This window comes from Salmo salar, chromosome 01, assembly GCF_965601325.2.
Source record: "Salmo salar chromosome 01, fSalSal1, whole genome shotgun sequence".
Lineage (NCBI taxonomy): Eukaryota > Metazoa > Chordata > Actinopteri > Salmoniformes > Salmonidae > Salmo > Salmo salar.
Window position 1 is genome coordinate 142,203,944 of NC_138291.1, and position 9,259 is coordinate 142,213,202.

Genomic DNA, 9,259 nt, shown 5'->3' on the forward strand with positions numbered 1-9,259 from the left:
ACCTTCCCAAGTTCTCCCATATCACCCCGCTCCTCCGCACACTCCACTGGCTACCAGTCGAAGCGCGCATCCACTGCAAGACCATGGTGCTTACCTACGGAACAGCAAGAGGAACTGCCCCTCCCTACCTTCAAGCTTTACTCAAACCCTACACCCCAAGAAACCAATGGAAACTACTCCACCAGAAGTTTCTGTTGATATATTCTGTCCTACTTTCATTTAGAAGCAATACATTTACTAAATCCCTCCCCATCTTGGGCCATAGTCTTCGTGGGCCGGCTGAATGAAGAGACTGGGGTGGGTGAGAGACTGGAGCTTTGAGGTTGGGATGCTCTCCCTGTATAAACCTATTCTCTTCTCAGGTCACAGTTACTTGTTTGATGTATTTTTGTTTATTCCAGAGACAAGCTATCAATTATTGATAAACCTGTATAACTCTTTTCAACGATCTGTTGTTTACGGTCTGGGAGTTATTTCAGGCCCACACACCCCAGCCCCATTGCTTTTTGGGCCAGGAACAAAAAAACGTTATTTGTACTCTGTACTCTTAGCCCCTGATTGTTGGGTGGCCAAGTATGAAAGCAGTCAAACTGCGGGTGTGTGGTTGACGTCACCTCTTTAAGACTGATTGAAAGGTGATTGCTACGTTATTTGTTTGTGTGTTTTACAGAGTCTGGGTTTTGTGCAACATAAACTAGCAGGTGCTTTACACATTTGGGTGTTGTTGCCAACTATGCCAGGCTTTCCATAACCTGCGGGTTCAGGTCTGTACTGCAGCAACCAGATAACAACAACGTAGCAAAGATGCAAGACCACAACAAATTAAGACAATGTGTACTGTGTAGTTACATATAGGTCTATATACACTAATATGTTATCCATGACTAAATTCAGTAAAATGAGGCTGAAACAAACAATTAATTATTTCAACGTCAACAACAATGTGGTTTACCCTGCTGGATGCCCCTTTATATTAGGTGGCACCAAAATCGTGTACTTGAAGTGATTAAATATATAGTCTGTAAAAACATTGTAAGAACATAGTTACAGTACAAATGTGATCCATTTGCTTTTGAATACTTACATATTGATCCTTTAAATGATGTGTCTAAATTCGGTATACATTGTATACATCTGTGTATGTAGCAGTCCTGTGAGTTGGGTCATCAAGAGAACCAGTATTACACATCAACCCTTAATTACTACACCCTTGATTATCCACAAACACCACTTGTTTTAATCCACCTGACACTGCTCACTAAAATACAAGTGAGGTGTATACAAGGGGGGAATCAGTCCTCATGTATATCCTCTCTTCCTGTGATGAGTCATTGAGACATGGACTTGGCCCTCTGGTCAAGCCTGGCCTGGGACATGTGGAATAGTAGAAATGTCCATTTCAATGACAACATACTATAGAAAGGGATCTGCTTCTTGGACAGACAATGGAATAAGTGACTTTATCTGATGAGACGTTATCTCCCAGGTTGGACAACCAAACCATTTGTTAGGCTTTTGGGGTTGTTTCATGGTTGATTGACAGTATGAGTGGATTTTGAGATGTAAAGTACTGCCATCCTAATGTAATGGGTAGTAAGATAATAAAACTGTGCCAAGGTATGCTGTACCACCAATGGGCTCAAATAACCTGTTCCAACAGGAGATACCCTTACCAACTTCCTCTCCTCTCTGGCTGTGTCCCCCCTGGCCCAGTTCTAATCAGTACCAGCTGTGCTAGGCTGCTCCTCGTCCTCTCCTCGCGTGATAGACCGAGACACCAATTAATGGGGAGGAGGAGGACATGTTGACCTACAAAACACAGAGCACAACAAATTCGTGTAACTGCTAACAGGTTCTCCCCAGTTTACGTTGTACTGTACCATGTCCTGTCTTCCCAGACAGGAAAGGCATGTGTTCATGACTACTACTTCCCCCTCTTCTTCCTTCTCATGTAATGACTTGGTCACTAAGCAAGTGATTCCCATGTGAGTAATTAAACGTACCTGTTTTTAAAAGGTGTTCTTGTTTTCCACTAGTCTGTCAGCTACAAAACTACCCGGTCAGCCTCTGACGGAGTATTTGCGGCCTACCTGTAAGATTCCTGATTCCTCCTGTTTAAATAGGTATTTTAACACACAACTTTACCACCAAACATCTTTATAAGATCAAAATTCAACCACACAAAATTACATAAAGGTATGCATAAATTGGTAGTTATTGAGCAATATTTGCATGCAGATATGTATGACTACTAATGTGAAAAGTGTAGCCTGAACTTATAAAGGGATGATGGATTCAGCATCATCCATTGACAGAGGTTTCTCTCTCTCTCTTTTCATGAGCAAAAAATGAATTTCATCTGGGCTTCGACCCAGATACTGGTTGGAAATAATGGAGACCTGAGATTACTAAACCACCCAATTGAATGTGTTTCTGAAACAAAGGAATGTGCCGAATGCTTGCATTAATTCCTCAGCAGCAGAGTCTGCCCTGAGCTAGACTAGTGTGGTAGATGTGTTGAGTTCCTGCTGGCATTCACCACCAGCCATGGAAACCTGAGAAATGTGCAATGAAATGAATGAACAGAAACTCACTTTGTCCATCACTTAAAAGGGCAACAATTTAACCAGTCATTCTATTAATGAGAATGTTATTGGAATATGCCCTTGAGGGAAATTTCAAATAATATTTATGGGATGCTGTTTTAACTAAAAAAGATACATAATGTTGCAGAGATAGCAAGTGCCGAATGTCATGTATGTGAATGTGGAATAGACTGAAGACCAAAGGACTATTTGACAGTTTAACTACTATAGTTGCTTCTTGCTTGCCCTGTTACAGTATCTCTCTGGGAATATAGTTTGAATGAACATGACATGCATTGGGACAGCATTGCCAAAACCTTTTATCAAATATTTCTTATTTTTCATAGATGTATTGTATTGCTCTTTAGTGTAATGTACTGTATTACTTGATATTACTGAATACAACTTTGGGCTTAGGTCATGACTAGTGTTTGGCTCACTCATACATACAATTTATCATTAACCATGACAGTAGCCAAGCCCTGCATCTACATATATACAGTACACGCTCTAATATTCTGCCAGGCATTTTCTTTCGTTTGTACTTATTAATAAATAATGTTTTGCCATAAAGTATCACAAGAGAAACATTGACCTTAACTTTTGGATCTCAAATGAGACTTTTGGCCCTCTTAGTGCTCTGGAGGATTGTAATTTCAAAACCACAATTACTCAATACAAGAAATGTGAAATTGAATGTAAAAGCTCATATTGGCCTTTTGAGAAAACAAGTGTTAACTTCCTGTTAAATGAACTGATAATGGCCTATGCGTCTCATTATTTCTTTATAAAAAAGACAAGCTGCTCTGGTTACTGCTATACCATCTTGTTAAATATATTTGACAACTGCGGGGTAATTCAATCAACTCCTGGAGTCAGAATGTTTAGACAGTAATGAATGAGGCTTCGGTCTACTCATTTGCTTGCTTAATCAGTAATCCGTTGCCTACGCAAACCCATACGACACACTTACGCATACACATACCAGGTTACTGCCAGGGCACAGGGGAGAAGAGATAAACTCGATTAAGGGTATGCCAAGCTTCATACACCTAGGATGACTGTGCCAGGATACATAATATAACCTTCTGATAGGATTTGCTCTGGGTTATATTGGGTAGTTCTTCACATAGAATTACACACTTTCTACCTGGGAATTAACTATTTTTACTTGAGATTTAAAAAGCGAATTATTGGGTATATTAAACGCCTTGGCCTTAACCTCTGTTCCTCTCAGTTTAGACTCTTATCAGACTCTTTTCCCTTCAGCGGTCTCTTGGTTTTGATGTTAGACCCAATACCGCCGGTGACACTTTTTTTTAACTCATAATTGAGGACGTCCATTAAAGCCAGGCTGGCAAAGGTAAGATAAACTTAATTGGTATTGTGTACATCTGGCTGAGTGTGCTTTTCTTGTAAAAGTGAGGGGGGGGGGGGGAGGGGGGAGGCTTCAGGCAGATTAGTGGCGCAGAGATGGACCTGGAGCTCTGAGACTGTTCTGAGACGCAGCTGGAGACATCTCATCAAACCACAAATGAGTGGAGGTTGAGAAAAGACATCCACAGAGAAAATCCACAGAGAAAAGACATATCCACAGAGACACAAACTTTTAGAGAGGAGGACAGACCAACCTGCAGATCCATAAAAGCATCAACTAAGAGAACAAACCATCCAAATCATCCAAATTCTCAAGGAACCTCAAAATAAATTGACATGCCTATTTAAATTAAGATTCACGCTCTTGAAATAATTATATTTAGGTATCAGGTACGTCATCCCCACAGTGAAGTACGGTGGTGGCAGCATCATGCCTTGGGAATGTTTTTCATCGGCAGGGACTGGGAAACTAGTCAGAATTGAAGGAATGATGGATGGCGCTAAATACAGGGAAATTCTTGAGGGAAACCTGTTTCAGTCTTCCAGAGATTTGAGACTGGGACAGAGGTTCACCTTCCAGCAGGACAATGACCCTAAGCATACTGCTAAAGCAACACTCGAGTGGTTTAAGGGGAAACATTTAAATGTCTTGGAATGGCCTAGTCAAAGCCCAGACCTCGAACCAATTGGGAATCTGTGGTATGACTTAAAGATTGCAGTACACCAGCGGAACCCATCCAACTTGAAGGAGCTGGAGCAGTTTTGCCTTGAACAATGTAAGGCAACAAAATAGGAAAAATGCCAAGGGGGGTGAATACTTTCGCAAGCCACTGTATGTGTAGCCCATGTATCTGATGCTGTCTGGTAAAAAGAGTACTACCGTACCCCGTTCAAAAGCACTTCAATATTTTGTCTTGCCCATTCACCTTCTGAATGGCACACATACACAGTCCCTATCTCAGTTGTCTCGGGGATTAAAAATCCTTCTTTAACCTGTCTCCTCCCCTTCATCTATACGGACTGAAGTGGATTCATCAAGTGACATCAATAAGGGATCAAAGCTTTCACCTGAATTCAGTTTATGTTATGGAAAGAGCATGTCATGGAAAGAGCATAATGTTTTGTACACTCAGTGTATTTACTCTTGTCTATACAGAACAAAATAAAATCATACTTCACCAGAGAGCATGACTTAGCCACAGAGGATTATTAGCTTGTAAAAAAATAGATGTGGGTTGTTTCCTATTTGGGAAGCCCGCAATTTGTGCAGCATGTATGACTTAACTGATTATTGACTTGCAGCTGTCAGTGAAAAGCATAAAAGATTTCTGTGAAGATAATGTGTCTTGAGTATAATTTAATGTTGAGACAAGAAGAAGAGGAGGGGTGTGTGGCGAAGATATAGGTGCGTCTATCTCCAGAATATATGCGCTCAGTTCTCAAGAATGCCTTAGCTGTCTCCCGCCAATTCTTGCGCATTCATTGTTTAATTGTGTGAATTGTTTAACCTATGATTGTTTATTTTTATCAATGTAATGGGCGTCTTAAGGATTAGACCAAGGTGCAGCAGGAACGTGTATACTCATCTTCTTTATTAAATCAAAAGAAGGAAAAACAAACAAATCACGTATACAAAACAACGAACGACACTAAACAGCCCTGTCAGGTGCACAGACACAAAACAGGAAACAACTACCCACAAACCCCCATAGCACAAACACCCCTATACATAGGACCTTCAATCAGAGGCAACGAGGAACAGCTGCCTCCAATTGAAGGTCAATCAACAAACCCTAAACATAGAAATAGAAAGACTAGACTGAACATAGAAATACACTAACATAGAACATAGACCAAAAACCCCGGAACACTCTAAACAAACACCCCTCTTACATAATAACATAGCCCAACAAACCCCGAACCACATAAAACAAACACCCCCTGCCACGACCTGACCAAACTACAATAACAAAATACCCCTTTACTGATCAGGACGTGACAATCAATTACATACAGTACCAGTCAAATGTTTGGACACACCTACTCATTCCAGGGTTTTTCTTTATTATTACTATTTTCTACATTGTAGAATAATAGTGAAGACATCACAACTATGAAATAGCACATATGGAATCATGTAGTAACCAAAAAAGTGTTAAACAAATCAAAATACATTTTATATTTGACATTCTTCAAGGTAACCACCCTTTGCCTCTATGACAGCTTTGCACTCTCTTGGCATTCTCTCAACCAGCTGCATGAGGTAGTCACCTGGAATGCATTTCAATTAACAGGTGTGCCTTATTAAAAGTTAATTTGTGGAATTTCTTTCCTTCTTAATGCGTTTGAGCCAATCAGTTGTGTTGTGACAAGGTAGGGGTGGTATACAGAAGATAGCCCTATTTGGTAAAAGACCAAGTCCATATTATGGCAAGAACAGCTCAAATAAGCAAAGAGAAACAACAGGACCACCACAGGAAAGGAAGACCCAGAGTTACGTCTGCTGCAGAGGATAAGTTCATTAGAGTTAACTGCACCTCAGACTGCAGGCCAAATAAATGCTTCACAAAGTTCAGGTAACAGACACATCTCAACATCAACTGTTCAGAGGAGACTGTGTGAATTAGGCCTTCATGGTCGAATTGCTGCAAAGAAACCACTACTAAAGGACACCAATAAGAAGAAGAGACTTGCTAGGGTAAAGAAACACGAGCAATGGACATTAGACCGGTGGAAATCTGTCCTTTGGTCTGATGAGTCCAAATTTGAGATTTTTGGTTCAACCGCCGTGTTTTTGTGAGACGCATAGTAGGTGAATGGATGATCTCCGCATGTGTGGTTCCCATCGTGAAGCAAGGAGGAGGAGGTGTGATGGTGTGGGGGTGCTTTGCTGGTGACACTGTCAGTGATTTATTTAGAATTCAAGGCACACTTAACCAGCATGGCTACCACAGCATTCTGAAGCTATAATGCCATCCTGTCTGGTTTGCGCTTAGTGGGATTATCATTTGTTTTTCAACTGGACAATGACCAAAAACACACCTCCAGGCTGTGTAAGGTCTATTTGACCAAGAAGGAGAGGGATGGAGTGCTGCATCAGATGACCTGGCCTCCACAATCACCCAACCTCAACCCAATTGAGATGGTTTGGGATGAATTGGACTGCAGAGTGAAGGATAAGCAGCCAACAAGTGCTAAGCATATGTGGGAACACCTTCAAGACTGTTGGAAAAGCATTCCATGTGAAGCTGGTTGAGAGAATGCCAAGAGTGTGCAAAGCTGTTGTCAAGGCAGAGAGTGGCAATTTGTTTAACACTTTTTTGGTTACTTAATGATTCCATACAGTATGTGTTATTTCATAGTTTCATGTCTTCACTATTATTCTACAATGTAGAAAATAGTCAAATTAAAGAAAAACACTTGAATGAGTAGGTATGTCCAAACTTTAGACTGGTACTGTATGTCATCATTAGTAAATGTATCGTTATTTTGTTACATTAATTTCAGTTAATGCATGTAGCCTATTAATTACAGTCGTTTACCGTTGTTTTTCTCGAAGTTCACAACCTGCAACACTTGTGAGAATCAAATTTGATTCATTTCATAACTACCATTTATGAGTTTTGTCAGTATTTTTATTGTCTTTTGTTTGGAGTGCTCCATGTTAGCACTGAGCATGTGTCTGGTTTCTCTGTCCTGTTAATGTTGAGGGAGCTCACGCCTGAGCATTCATAGAAGTACCAGGCCTGCTGTGCGCAAATGTAGTCTTAACTCACAACATCCACCACTAATAAGTTGAGCTTCTCAGTCATTTTTTCCTCACCTATGATCTGATGATCCCATATAGCCAGTAAAAGTGTCATAAAATACCTGAACACTTTCCCCTTGCACCAAAACAGATGTCTGTCCTGAGCTCAGTGGTGCTGGAAACTCTGAGGGCCAGTAATAGGCTAGTTGATACAATGTTGCAAGTTCACTAGAGACAGCTTCGGCCGGACCCATTTGATAGATTTGAACAATGTTGCACTTCATTAGCAATAGTTTAAGTCAAGACAGATAGAAAGGGGAGTAGAGAGATGAATGCGATTTTCATCTGGATATTTTCTACGGTTTTCATTTGTCGGCGTTATGTATTTTTACTAAGTTGACAATGGAAGTTATAGGCCTACTCCCGTGTTGGCCTATAGGCTATCTCTGAGTTCTATGCATGCACTCATTTGTTTAGCCGCCAATGGATCAGGGTGTATCAATGTGTCCATATAGCAGAGGCTGGTGCTCTGGTTGAATATTTACCTTTTTATTATAAAATCAAATCAAGTCAAATGTTATTTGTCACATGTGCCGAATACAACAGATGCAGACCTTACAGTGAAATGCTTACTTACAAGCACTTAACTAACAATGGAGTTTTAAGAAAAAAATTATAAAAAATAGATCAGTAAAAAATAAAACAAATTAAAGAATAAAAGTAACAAATAATATAGAGCAGCAGTAAAATAACAATAGCGAGGCTACTGTATATACAGGGGGTACCGGTACAGAGTCAATGTGCGGGAGCACCGGTTAGTCGAGGTAATTGAGGTAATATGTGCATGTAGGTAGAGTTAAAGTGACTATACAGAGAGTAGCAGCAGCGTAAAGGGGGGAGGGGGGGGGGGGGGCAATGCAAATAGACTGGGTTAGCCATTTGATTAGCTGTTCAGGAGGGTAGAAGCTGTTAAGAAGTATTTTGGACCGCTTGACGTGTGGTAGCAGAAAGAACAGTCTATGATAAGGGTGGCTGGAGTCTTGACAATTTTTAGGGCCTTTCTCTGACACCGGCTGGTATAGAGGTCCTGGATGGCAGGAAGCTTGGCCCCAGTGATGTACTGGGCCGTTCGCACTACCCTCTGTAGTGCCTTGAGGTCAGAAGTTGAGCAGGCTTTGTCGTGCCCTCTTCACGACTGTCTTGATGTGTTTGGATCATAGTTTGTTGTTGATGTGGACACCAAGGAACTTGAAGCTCTCAACCTGCTCCACGACAGCCCTGTCGATGAGAATGGGGGCGTGCTCAGTCCTCCTTTTCCTGTAGTCCACAATCATCTCCTTTGTCTTGATTACATTGAGGGAGAGGTTGTTGTCCTGGCACCACACGGCCAGGTCTCTGACCTCCTCCCTATAAGCTGTCTCATTGTTGTTGGTGATCAGGCCAACAACTGTTGTGTCATCTGCAAACTTAATGATGGTGTTGGAATCATGCCTGGCCATGCAATCATTGGTGAATTGGGAGTACAGAAGGGGACTGAGCACACACCCCT